Raw genomic sequence first — 13,639 nt, 5'->3', positions numbered from 1 at the left:
GCCAAGCACGAAAAACACTTGTTCTTTTTAATCTATCATTGCAATGTGATCTAACTATTTGGAGATGTTGCTCCAACAATCATGGTGTTCTTTTTAATTTTCAAAGGCAATTGTTTGAGTAAACTAGAATTTGAAAATCCTGGTCAACTTAATGAAAAACACGTTTGCATGAAGTAAAATTGCTTTAAAAATGAGACAAGTTGATTGTGAATTTTATTTGTACCAAAAATGGAAGTGTGGATTGTGAGTTTTATCTTGATGCAAGAAATAAAATTTGCCTTGTTGATTTTAAGCACCAAAACGAAGTTTGTTTCCTAACTTGCAAAAAAATAAAGTTGTTTTTGTATAAGTTTGTGGTTCTTTTTACCTTGGAACAATGAAATTCTTTTTAAGAGCCCCAAACAAATATGTGATTCTTTTTTTAAAAGCCCAAAGTTGAAATGTGAAGTTAATTTTAAACCAAAATAAAAAGTGAATTCATTTTTAAAACCAACTTCAAAAAACAAGTTAGTAAAAAAATATAAATCTACTTTTTAATCTAATTTAAATCTGCACAAAAGAGAAAAATAGTTAGTAAAATCCACCTATTTGGTGGGCTTCTACAAGCCTAATTTTTTTTTGGTTACAAGGTGATTTGTACAACGTTTTGTTACAATAGCGCTAGTCTGCGTTTGAACAGAGGCACTATTTAACACAAACGCACTAAAAGAAAGGGAAAGACAGAGAAGGAAAAAGCACTGAAACAGGGTGAATAGCGCCAAAATAATGTCAAACGCACCAAAACAGTGTCAAAAGTGAAACCTGTGTGACATTTTCAACATTCAAACATGTTATTGGTTAAAAAAAAAAAAAGTTGATCTTTTTGGTGTTTGGATTCACGTCGGGTTCACCAAATGATGCTCTGCAAAAAGGATTAGAAAATCTGTTTGATGGCAACACACACAAGAGCACAAGAAACAAACGTTAGTGTTAGCAACAAAAGATTATCCTAAACAGGCATATCAAGAGAGATATTAAGCATGAAATAGAAAGCATATAAACATAAAATGAAATAGCTAATCAAGATGCTCATAGTTGCTCCTCCCTTGTTCCTCTCCTCTCCAAGTCCCAAATGAGTGTAGCTCTCAGCAGCTTTTTGCACTATGGATGCTTATGGAGGATTGAGATTTAATACTAAGCTTCAAATATGAAATGAAAAGCTAAATACTATGCTAGAGTAGATAGTGATGCTATGAAAAAGCTCTATGCTAATGCCAGTATAACAACAATACTCTAAAATGCTTCTCCTTTTGCTTGAGGAGAAGGGTTCTATTTATAGAAGAAATGGGGAAATGAAGGGTTAAGATTGAATGGTTTAATCAAGGGCCAAGTTTGAAAGTTGGGGATCCATGTGCACAATTGGCACCAATAAAATGGTGACAAGTGTCAACATAGGATTGGGTTGAGAGAAGAGGTTGGAGGCATTAAAGGCCTGAGAAGACCTCATGGTTATCTAGAAGGTAAGGGTCAAGTCTAAATTAAGATTACCCACTGGATTAAGAGTTAATCCAAGGATAAACCTTTGTGCAAATGTTTAAGAGATAATCATAGTCAAAGCATTAATGGCCTGATGAGACCTTTGGGTTGGGTAGAGGTTGAGTCAAAACAAATGTTTTAACCATGTGGGAGGGTTGAATTAACCATTAATGGTTATTGGAGACTTTGGGGATTAAGTGGTTGAAGGTTGGAAGCCTTCAATGGTTATCAAAGACTTTGAGCCATTTAGTGGTTGAAGGTTGAAAGCCTTTAATGGTTATCAAAGACTTTGAGCCATTTAGTGGTTGAAGGTTGAAAGCCTTCAATGGTTATCAAAGACTTTGAGGGTTAATTTGTTGAACACACAAAGCATTAATTGCTTTTCAAAGACTTTGGAGTCTTTGAGAAGTGACTCCAATTTGCTTAGGAATGTGACAATATTTAGGGGATGGATTAGGCTAATTAGGAAGGGTTTAGAAGAATCTAGAAGGGGTTTAGGCATACAAGTGGATTTTGTAGGAAAATGCAAGTGGGAGAAATTTTGGTATTTTCAATTAAAATAAAATCATTTATTTCAATTAAATGGTGTAATTTGCATTTGGATAAATATTCAAATAAATATTAATTTATTTAAATGAGAAAAATGAAGATAAAGCATTAAAATGCTTGAAGACTTTGAGGGAAACCATTAAAGGCTTGAAGACTTTAAGGAAAACCATTAAAGTCTTAAGAAGACTATAGAAGGAAGCCATCAAGTTTGAAGACTTTAAAGCCATCAAGTTTGACTACTTTAAGGGAAACCATTAAAGGTTTCAAGTGGGTGAGGATAAATAGGATTTTAAATAAATAATTTATTTAAAATAGTTGTGCAACTTGTTTTTGTAGGAAAATACAAGTGGGTGGAGGATAAAGGTGATTTAAATAAATTATTTATTTAAAATAATTGTGCAACTTGCATTTGTAGGAAAATGCAAGTGGGTGGAGGATAAAGGTGATTTAAATAAATTATTTATTTAAAATAATTGTGCAACTTGCATTTGTAGGAAAATGCAAGTGGGTGGAGGATAAAGGTGATTTAAATAAATGATTTATTTATTTAAATGTGAGAGGTGGGATTTTGGGGGATTTAAATAAATATTAATTTATTTAAATGTGAGAGAAGATTTAATTAAATAAATATGATTTATTTATTTAATTAATGGTCTGAATTTGGTTAAGTGAATTAAATCAAATAAATTGAATAATTTATTTAATTAATAGGAGAAGAGGGTTAAGATGAATTAATTAAATATATTAATTTAATTAATTATTAATTGATGGTTAAATAATCAAATAAATACTAAGTATTCATTTAATTAAGTGGACAGATTTATGTGACTACACCTATAACAACTTTAAACAAACATTTGCAACTGAATTCAAGTATCTTCCATAACAATCTTCTGTATCTCTTTCATGGTTCCTATTCTCTTTCCTCTGAATTTTCCTGCATAATAGAAAACACAAATATGACCACGGAGTGCTCACCTCCCAGCCTAGGCTAACTGGTAGCCACCCCCGAGCTCGGAGAACCAAATCCTAGACGGGTTACAAACAGGCAAACACATAGAAAGCAATGCATACAGACTCACTTTCAGACACATTCCCAACTTGGCTTTCACAGCACCACACTCTGGTGATGAACATTTTCAATGGGTGGTAGTGGACCAAATACCCTGAGGAGAACTGCAGATATGAAATAAACCAGAAGCCACCTCATGGCACAATAAAAATATCAAGAATCTCAACCCCTTATTCCTTATGCCCCCCAAAGGCATTCTAGCCTTATATCCCTCCTTATGACCCCCATTGCACAAACAGGCCATGCAGCAAGGGTCACACTAGATCCCTTGTGATCGCTCTCAAAAGAGAGTCTCTCACTCGAGGGCTGTCACTGCTACCACCCTCAAGATCCTCTTCTCTCCCAAGAGTAAGAGATCTTGAGAAAACTCCCAAAACACAATATTTCATAAAGCAAAAATACCAAGAGATTTTCAAATATAAACTTTCAAGAACACAGATTTCTTATACAAACAACTTCCAGACATAAACCAAAAAGAAGACATTACAAATAATAATTGAAACCAACCTTAATCTGCCCAAAGGTTAAAATGATATCTGATGAAGAGCTGCCCAATCCACAAATCTTTTTCCTTCTACCCTTATTCAATTTCTCTATTCCATAACATTATTTTCCTTCCAATTTTTCTTCTGTCTCCAAAAATGGAGAGTGGGTGATTACCCTGCTATTCCCAAAAATCTTCCTTAAGAAGCTCACTCTCTGAGTTCTCACAGGATTCTAAAAAAAAAACAAAAAGAAGAAAGAAAGCAAAATGCAAAAAGACTCTCCTTCCAAAAGGAAAAATCTTGATTAGATTTAACTTCAATTTTCAATTTTCGCTCAACTCAGAAAAGCCAATTTTTAAAGCGTTAAAAAGATCATTATAAAGTAGAAATTTGCCTAAAATTACCCCTAACCCCTAGGTATACCTTATGGGCTTTAGGAAACCCTATTAAACTACCCCTAGGTATACCTTATGGGCTTTAGGAAACCCTATTAAACTACCCCTAGGTGTTCATTTAACCCATTTTAAACCCCTCTGAAGTTTATTTTCGGGTCAAACATAAGTTGACCACTCCAAATATTATATTCCCAAAATATTTATGACAACACATTAATTTATTTACGAAAACTATAATTAAACACTTTCCCACCAAGAGACAAAATAAAATATTAAATTTAAATCCACACGTGTCAAGTGACACTTAATAAAATACTTTTACAAAAATAAAACATGAAATTGTCTCTTTGAGGCTTTAACACAATAAAATTAAATAACACTGAACACTCATGCAACATATACTGTTACGAATAAAATACAACACAAACGGGGTGTTGTCTCTCCAAATAGACAAACCCTGGCTTACAAACATACATAAGTCTAAGTTTGATTCTCCGTAATTTTTCCATGGTCACATGGTAAATTTCCCGCGCTTCTCAAATTACACATTAGTACTTCCAAATATCCAAATATAATATAATTCAAAAATATAAAAATGCACATCATCACTTGCATACAATTTTCATCTGCACAGATTGAATACATCTTTTATCAAACAATTTCACATAAGCAATTTTCATCCCAATTCACATAAACTAAACATACATCATAGTTCTATATTCAGAGTAAAGTTCTGCAAATTCAATAACGACATCTATCATTGCAATATCATTCTATCTAATAATCATGTAGTGTTCTATCTCATAAAGCATGTAAGTAAATCATCAAATCATAGCAATGTTATCCAAATCCTGAAATCATATAAGTTCTAAGTCTCAAAATGCATCAAAATAAAGTATCCATAATAGTCTAAAATATAAAATCCACTAAATGTCAGACTGAGTTGAGGTGAGGCCTCACACTTTGGATGGTGTACCCTGAGTAACATTTTCACCATCTAAGGCATCAACATCAATGGGGTCCATTTGTTTTGTGACCGGTTCTCCTTCACTATTATATAGCTCATCCAGTTTGTCAGTTTTTGGTTCTTGCTCAGCTTTCCTGTTGGCTTCAGCCACTTGATGCATCTTTAGAGCTGCTTGAGCATGAGTATGTATATCTTTTACCACTTCATGAACCTTTCCTTCCAATAATAGGAGTCTTCTTCTTCTCATGAAGAAGAGACCTTTGTATTTATTCATAACTTCGAAAAGTTCTGAATTTGATACATCAGGAAAATATTGTGCAAATATTTCCTCCCTCATTTCCTGTTCCTTTTCTATGGCAATGCACCATTTATTATCTAAAAAATTGAATAAAGAATCAGGTGCATCAGATCTAATTTCTGATGGCAACCCGTCATAAACACATAAATAATTAATGATTTCCCGCTCAACTTCTTCTTTCTCACTATCAGAAAAATCATCAAAATATTCTTTCAAATCACTCAGCAACTTTCTCCTAATATTTTTAATAGTTCTTTGACAATGTGTCAAAGGTTTGTAGGAAGAGATATCAATATTTACCAGTGCCGAAGTTGTTGGTTCATTTTTTTTCTTTTTCTTTGTTTGCCTAGTCTTCTTAGGCTATTCTTTAGACACAGTGTCCTCTAAGTCTGGTGAATTATTCTTTGTCTTCCTCTTCCTCTCAAAGACTTTGGTAGGTGCCACTTCCAGTTTCTTCTTTGCAGGTGACCGCTTGGTCACTTTGGGACTTGATGGAGTAACTGGTGCATACGCTAAAGGCACTGCCTTCCTTTTCTTTGATGAGGGTTCTTTAACTAGTGTCACCCTTTCTAGATAGGTGTCGGTTCTCTTTGCCTTCGAATCAAGAGGCGAGGCAAGTAGGGTAGAGGCATACCCATCTAGCATATCATACATCACCTCATAGCCCATAGGCTCCTCTTCATCCTATCTGGGCTCAACGGCCTCCATTATGCATTCATCCACTTTGATGATAAAGTAGATGTCCTCTTCATATTTCTTGACAATGTCACTAGATATTGTCATCCTTAGGCTCATCTTGCTTCTGAACTCATCAAAGTACTTGTTCAGAACTTCAGGGTAACTGGTTCCAACTGTTTGCAGGCTTTCTTTGATCTGCTTGGTAACTGGTTGGTCAGCAGACCACTGAATATCTCCAACTCCTGGGAAATAACCTTGGAAGTAGAAGAATAACCCTACTATTAGTTGACCAAACTTAAGCTTCAATGCATTATCCTGTTTGATTGATTTGAGATTTAACAAAAGTTGTCTTTGCACATAGGTGCATAGATCAAACGATGCATCTTCCTTGATCATCCTGTAAGAGGCATTTACCGCTGCAGTAGATACAGAGTTAATTCTGCTAGCATGAAACGTTCGGTATCCTATCACCATACATGCATATTTCACTAGGTCATCCTTGATGGAATTGATAGTCATTCCTCGCGAGTCGCTCATTGAACAGGTGAGCTTGGTCATTTCGGTCTTGATGATCTTCCTCAAGGCTAGCACTTCACCGATGTTGCAAAAACCGGTGATGACATGAACAACTTGCGGTGTGATATCATGTGTTCTCTCAAGATACATCTTGTCACCATGAACTCTACTCAAAATAATTCGAATGTGATCATCTGTGAAATCCTCTAGGAAGTAAACTGCATTGTGAAGCTTCTTCTTCTCCAAGATGCTATGCTCTAGATTGATCTTTTTATCTTTCCCATAGAATAGACCTAGCTGAGAATGGATTGCAAGAGACTCTAGGTCTTTAATTTTACAATCTATGTAATAAAAAATGCCTTCTTCCACTATTACACCAATAGGTACTTGAGATAGGGCATTGTATTTGAACTTGCATTGAATGAAGTTCATAGAATTGATAGGTGTACTAGAGCTAGCATGAGATGCGGAAGCCATGATAAAACAAAAAAATTGAGAAATTCCTTTCAAAAATCAAGAATTTAGGGCTTTCAAATTCCACCTCGCCTCACACTTTGTCAGTTGCTGAATCACCGCTTTGAGTTCTTCTCTTAACCATTTGATATTTTCTTCTGAATCTTCTTCAGGGTTTCAAAATTTCTTTGAATCACAACACAAATCACTTTTTCTTCATTCTGCCCTTGAAAAACTTCTTGGCTCAAAAAATGATAAGTGAGAAATGATTTGAAAATTCCTTTTAAACAGGTTCTCTACCTACCACAATAAATGCTCCACTATTAGGGCGTAAACCTTAATTTGCCTTTTACCATTTCCGGTCTTCTGCCAATTGACACGTATCACATACCGGTTAAGGTCTTTTACCGATGTAGACTGGGGGTTCGAAGCATTTCACCGTTTTCTCCCCCTAAGCTTTTATGATGCTTAGTTGTCGGTTCTGTAATTTCCACACTAGGTGTAGAAACCAGATCTTCTTGCAACATTGATGGTTTCTTCTTCTAAGTTTTGTTCATATCCACTTGAATGGTTTCAACATCAATTTTTCCTTCCGGAGTGACCAGTATATCATTCAATATACTCTTTCTACTTCTGCAGAATCTTGCTGAATGACCCAGTTTGTTACAATGATAGCAAACCATTCCAGGTTCTCTCCAAGGTCCATTATTCATGTTTCCATTCTTCCTTCTGCATGTTGCAGTAGTGTGACCATGACCATGGAAAATCCAATAGTTTTCTCTCCATTCGATTACCACTTGATACCCACCGCTACTTGACTAATGATTATAGGTATTAAACTGGTTGGGGTTCTGGTCCACAAAAGATTCTGGACCAATTCCTTGAGTCTTCTGAGGATATCTTCTAGTGTTGTTCATAACAGACCTGCATTCAGATGCTCTATGCCCAAACTTGTTGCATGCATAACAATTACCATTGAACTTATTGGATCTAGGTACATTGTTTATAAAGTAAGGAAAATTATTATAGGCTTTGCTCCTACATACATTGGCACTATGTCCTTCTTTAAGACAGTTAAAGCAAACAGGTTTGAATTTTTGCTCCCCTTTACCTTTGAATGTCAGTTGCTTCTTTGATGCTTCAGCATTTTCACGTGAGGTCTCACCTTCCTCATGACCAGAGAAACCAAGTCCATTGGTATTCTTCACCGGTTTGGCCGATTCAAGATTTTGCTCTAGCTTAATAGTACTCTTGCTAAACTTAGCAAGTATTTCCTTTGATTCAGAGAGTTCTTTGGAAATAGTAGCATTTGTCTCCATCAAGTTTGCATTCTCAGAGATGGCTATGTTCAGTTCACCTTGTACTTCTTCTTTTTCCATTCTACTCTCATGAAGGTGAGCAGTAAGTGCACTGATGTCTTGATTCAACTTGGAGATCTCATGATCTTTGTCCTTCACCAAATCTTCAACTTTCCTTCAGTTCTCAAGCTCTTGACACATTCGGATAGTCAGTCCTTCCAACTCCTTTATTAGGTTGGAGTTTGATTCATTTAGCTTTTCTACTTCTTGAATTAGGGCTTTCATATCCACTTCATCAAAAGAACTATTTTCAGATAGCTCCATCAGTTTTTCAGCATGTTCTCTCCTTTTTGCCTGAGAGGCCTTATATTTTACCATGAGTTCATCATAGGCTTGCTCAAACTGAGTGAGACGGTGAGTAAGTTCCCTCATAGTGTATTCCCCCATATCTCTTTCCAAGTGGTTAGACTTATAGAAAGGTTGGCTCTGATACCAATTGATGAATACTAAGAGGGGGGGATGAATTCGTATGCCAAAAACCTTTGTACTTAAACACTTTACTATTCTAATAGTAAACCGATAAAGCAGCTTAGCAAACAAACTAGTTAGCACACATGCAAACCAAATAGCAAATAATGCATTTACCCACAGAAGCACAATCACCATAACACAAGATATTTTGACGTGGAAACCCAAATGGGAAAAACCATGGTGAGATGAAACTCACAAGTAACTATCTGTAGAATAGGAACCAGACTGGTTAAGGTCAAATCGGTTAAGGACATACAATGTTCTTTACCAGAATAGATCCTGTTAGGAATCTCAATCTTTGTTAGGAGACAAGTCCAATTAAAGACTACCTTGCTAGAGGATTTTAGATCCACAGATGTGAACCACCTTGTTAGAGGATTTACAAAAGGCTTTTTGGGCCTACCCAGTAAACGGCTTCAGACTTGTCGAAGATATGAGTAATCAACAAGTGAGTGATCTAGCAAATAGCACAGATTGCTTGGTTAAATTCTTGATAGCTCATTCTAAATGCATTCTAGCATTACTTCAGTCTTCCAACACATTCACACTCTACCTTCTCTTACAGACCTGAAGTTCTCTTCTATATTCACACTTACAAAAACTCTTCAACCACCTTAAACCCTAGCAACAACTAAAACCCTAGACATGATGTCCTTATAAAGGAATCTGATTTCATGTCGGTCCAATAGGATTACAATACAATTTCCTAGGTTCAATGCATCTAGTCATATTCTTTAACACGACAAAAAAAGCACCGCTAGAGTGTCGACACCGCCAAACAATCTGTGGATGGTAACTCATCACAAAATGCCAGATGGTAACTCATCACAGAGTATTACCAGTTTAAACAAAATACCGGTTTAAGAAAAATACTGCTTGTCGGTTTGAAAAAAATGAAGACTGGAAAATATGTGTTCTACCACTTTGATCCCTCATACCGTTTGAGATCCTCGAACCACTTGGGGTCTTCATACCACTTCAGACAGGTAAACACTTTTTGCAAAACATCGATAGTCTAAAGACTATAATGCATCATACCAGTTGGAATAAATTTCGATTGAGCTTTAACTCATACATATAAAAAGTGATCTCAATGTAAGTGTGTGTCCATCAATGAAAATCACATCATAATCATCAAAAATGCCAACAATTAGTCACAAAAACCAATGGTATCGAAGACTTGGGAGGTTGTGCAACTTCACAACCATCGAACTCCTTCTGAAAGTGACCACAAGTCCAACTTCCCCAATGTGCCAAAATTATGCAATCTTCTCCAACTTGGTCAGACAATCAGGCAGTTCTAAAAGCTAAGAACTCTGTGACAAAAGTTAAGGAATTCAGAAAGGCCAAGATAAGAGTTAAAGAGAAAAGTGGAGGGGAGTGACTTACAAAGTTTAAAATTTTTAGAGGTAACAGGATCTGATCTCTCATCTTCTTTACACATTCATTTGCTACCTTAATATTTTCTTTTAGGTCTTCATTCTTAGATTCCACACTCTCTTGATCTTCAAGGGTCGTCTTTAATTCTTCATCCAAGTAATATTCTCCATTCGTATCCACAAGAGCCATTTGTTCAAATCAAGATCTCCCTCAAATGGTTAAGCTAGCAACTAGGGATCAGGCTCTAATACCAATTGTTGAACAGATTATGTTGTTCATCAAAACTGATTAACCCAAGCACACTTGCAACTGATCTATGAAGTAGCCAATTCAATCTATGAAGAACCTCAGGGCTTGGACAAAATGACAAGGATCTAAATCCTTCTACTCTTTAGGCTCTACAAAACCTAGGCAGGTATACCTTTGATGCATATAATTAAAATTATTACATACCTATGACAACATCAACAAAGCAAATAGATCTCACAAGGCTTAACAACTAGGGGGTCACTATAAATGGGCTAGACACACATTGACACCTCGACTAAGTTGAAGCATGAGATGGATGAAACATTCCCACAGAACATAAAATAAAGGATATTCTGATTTGATTTTAAATCCCTAAGAAAGCCCCAAAATCTATAAGATCAGTGCCTTATCCAAGGGCAATAGAGTCATACATCAAACTGAAAATGAACACCTCTATTGCAAATCCAATTTATTAAGAAAGATATCCCTGTATTAATGCCTGACATTAATTACATTCTAAATTCAGACAGAGGATCATACATATCTAAACATTATCCTGAATCCAAAATGATTGCTCATAGAATTTAAACTCTTCCTTGAAGAGTACCTGAAAACAACCCTTACACTCCCCTTTGAGAGGACAAACCCAAACTCCCTTGAAGACTGAATTTATTGAAGACAAAGAATGCTTAGAGACAATCCAATAAACTGTGTATATGCCTTACACATACATGACCTGCAACAAAAACATTTACAGCAAGAAGATACTCTATTACTGAAAGAAAAGCACTGCCCTGTATGATCTTGAAGAAGACTCAAAACTGGAAACCATAAAAACTAGAGCCATTCTCACAGAATTATAGAGCCCTTACAACTGAGAAGAATTGGGAATAAGAAAGAGAGGGAAAAAGAAATGTCTACCTCAGAACATGCCAAGTGTCCCTCTTTCTAACAGAATTTCATTCCTGACCAAACTTTTCCCAAAATATCTAATCTTTGTCAAAATTAACTACATAATTGGATTCCTCACTCCCAGAGCCTTCCGGAAACATATAATACTCCATATTTTGGCCAAAAATTGAGCCCTGGGCAAATTAATCATTCATGTATGCACATCATTTAAATTTTTCATTTTTTAATCTAGTCTGCACTATATAATAAACTGATTTTAATTTTGATTTTTGGCTCTTTTGTGCTCTGACGCCTTGCCACATGTCAGCAACTGATTGGTCAATGTGGTCCCCTGGGTGCCCTCTTGGATGATACCTCATCACCCCACCACGTGTCCACTTGCCTGTCGGCCACCTCAGTGCTACCTCTACACCACATCATCGCCACCTAGGCATCATTAGGATGGGACCCACCTGCTAGATCTCTGACTGGACCTGCCACCTGAGCGCCACCTAGCTTTCGCCATTTCACAGACGATAATCGGCGTGCAACTTCGCCTCACGAAACCACGTGCACCGTCGATCTGCTTGGAACTTGCTCGACCTTTAACCTTGCATTTTTGGCCCAGGCTTTTCGCCATTTCGCAGCCCTTATCCTTCATGCATCTCGCCTTCGCAAAGTCACACTGATAGTCAATCCTCTCCAAACCTGCTCGCTGGTTAAGTCGGCCTTTCTCTGCAAAACTTTGTCTATCTACCTTGAGAAGCATGCCTACGTGGCGTCCACCTATTGCCAGCTATCACCTCCTCCGATCACCTTGGGATCCATGCCCACGCATGTGGGGTCCGCTTTGGGCGCTCAATGGGCACCGTTCGTCAAAAGCCTTTTATGGCTTTGACACTATGGATGAGTGTGTTTGTGCATTTAAATATCAATAAACCTCATCGCCCAGCCAATGTGGGATAAAACATTTTGCCTGGGACTGCATCTTGAAGGAATTTCCATGGCTGCCAATGCTTTTGTTTGAAAGTTTTAAAACCTTTCAACTTACCAGTTGCCTCTCTATACACCATGCAGAGGAAAAAACTAGTTTTACACTTGCCAAATTTACATTTGCTTAATGGTTTCTGTTTTCTTTTCAACATTTCACACAGGGGAGGAGCTGCAAGTTTAACACCTGCTATATTTCATTTGCTGAAATTTTAATTTGCTATTTCACTTTCACATTTACATCCATGCAGAGGAAGGAGAGGAAGGATACTGGTAACTTCATTAACTTAGAAATTTCTGCATTTTTTTGAAGATACAGGCAGCCTTCTAACATACCCACGCAGAGGTTTACTGATTGCTTGCCATTACAATTGTTTGGGGTTTTTAAAACCTTTCAAATACCATGTAAACCACACCATACTACAATTGTTTGAAGTTTTTGAGCCCTCCAAATTCCCACCATTCCACGCAGGGAACTTGTTGGCACATTACTTGCCATGGCATTTGAAGTAAAAGTTATAAATGCTGCTCAAAAACCACATAGAGGGGGAGGTTGACTTTACCACTACCAATTAGTTTTTTTTGAGTTTCAAAATCTATCCTTCAATGCCACATACTACACACCTGTTGTTTACATTTGCTGAAATGTTTCAACTTTCACCAGCAATAGCTCACAACACGGAAGAACTGACTTTGCAACTGCCATTTGAATTTGATTGAAAGTTTCATTTCCTCCACATACCACACATGGAAGAGAGGGTATTTGCCTTTGTTTTAAAATTCTAATGCCTTTTCAACACCACACACAACAGGAAGATTTCTTGGGCTTTACATCTGCCTATAGCAATTTCTAAAGTTTTTATTGCCAGCCAAAAGAATACCATAAAGCTCCATAGAAACCTCTTAGTTATTTGCCCACATAATGAAACAAAATCATCTCTTAATAGACCAATTTGCAATACACTTACTGGTATTGATATGCATCACCATGAATTAAGACCATTCCGCCTTAGAATAATGCACAGGCATGAGCCAGGTCGAGCCCCAAAGTGGGTCCGACTAAAAAAAATTTTGTTTTCATGCAACTGACCTCTGAAATGCCTCACGGACTTCAAAAATACCTCTGGAAATGATCGACATAATTTTTGGATCATCAAACTGAATTTCGCAACTTTCAGGCACTTACGTCACATTTTCGCATTTAATCGCGAAGACATATTTTTCAAGGTGGTCAAAACACCTTTCTGGACCTCGCCATTTGATAGGCGTGTACTATAATATACACGGATGAACTCTGCCAAGCAGTTTCTTAAGATGAGTCCCAAGTGAAGAGACATTAATTGGCGAAAATGTCCAACTAGCTTTGTCGACA

Source organism: Cryptomeria japonica, chromosome 2 (assembly GCF_030272615.1).
Source record: "Cryptomeria japonica chromosome 2, Sugi_1.0, whole genome shotgun sequence".
Lineage (NCBI taxonomy): Eukaryota > Viridiplantae > Streptophyta > Pinopsida > Cupressales > Cupressaceae > Cryptomeria > Cryptomeria japonica.
Note: the sequence above shows the minus strand (reverse complement) of the source record.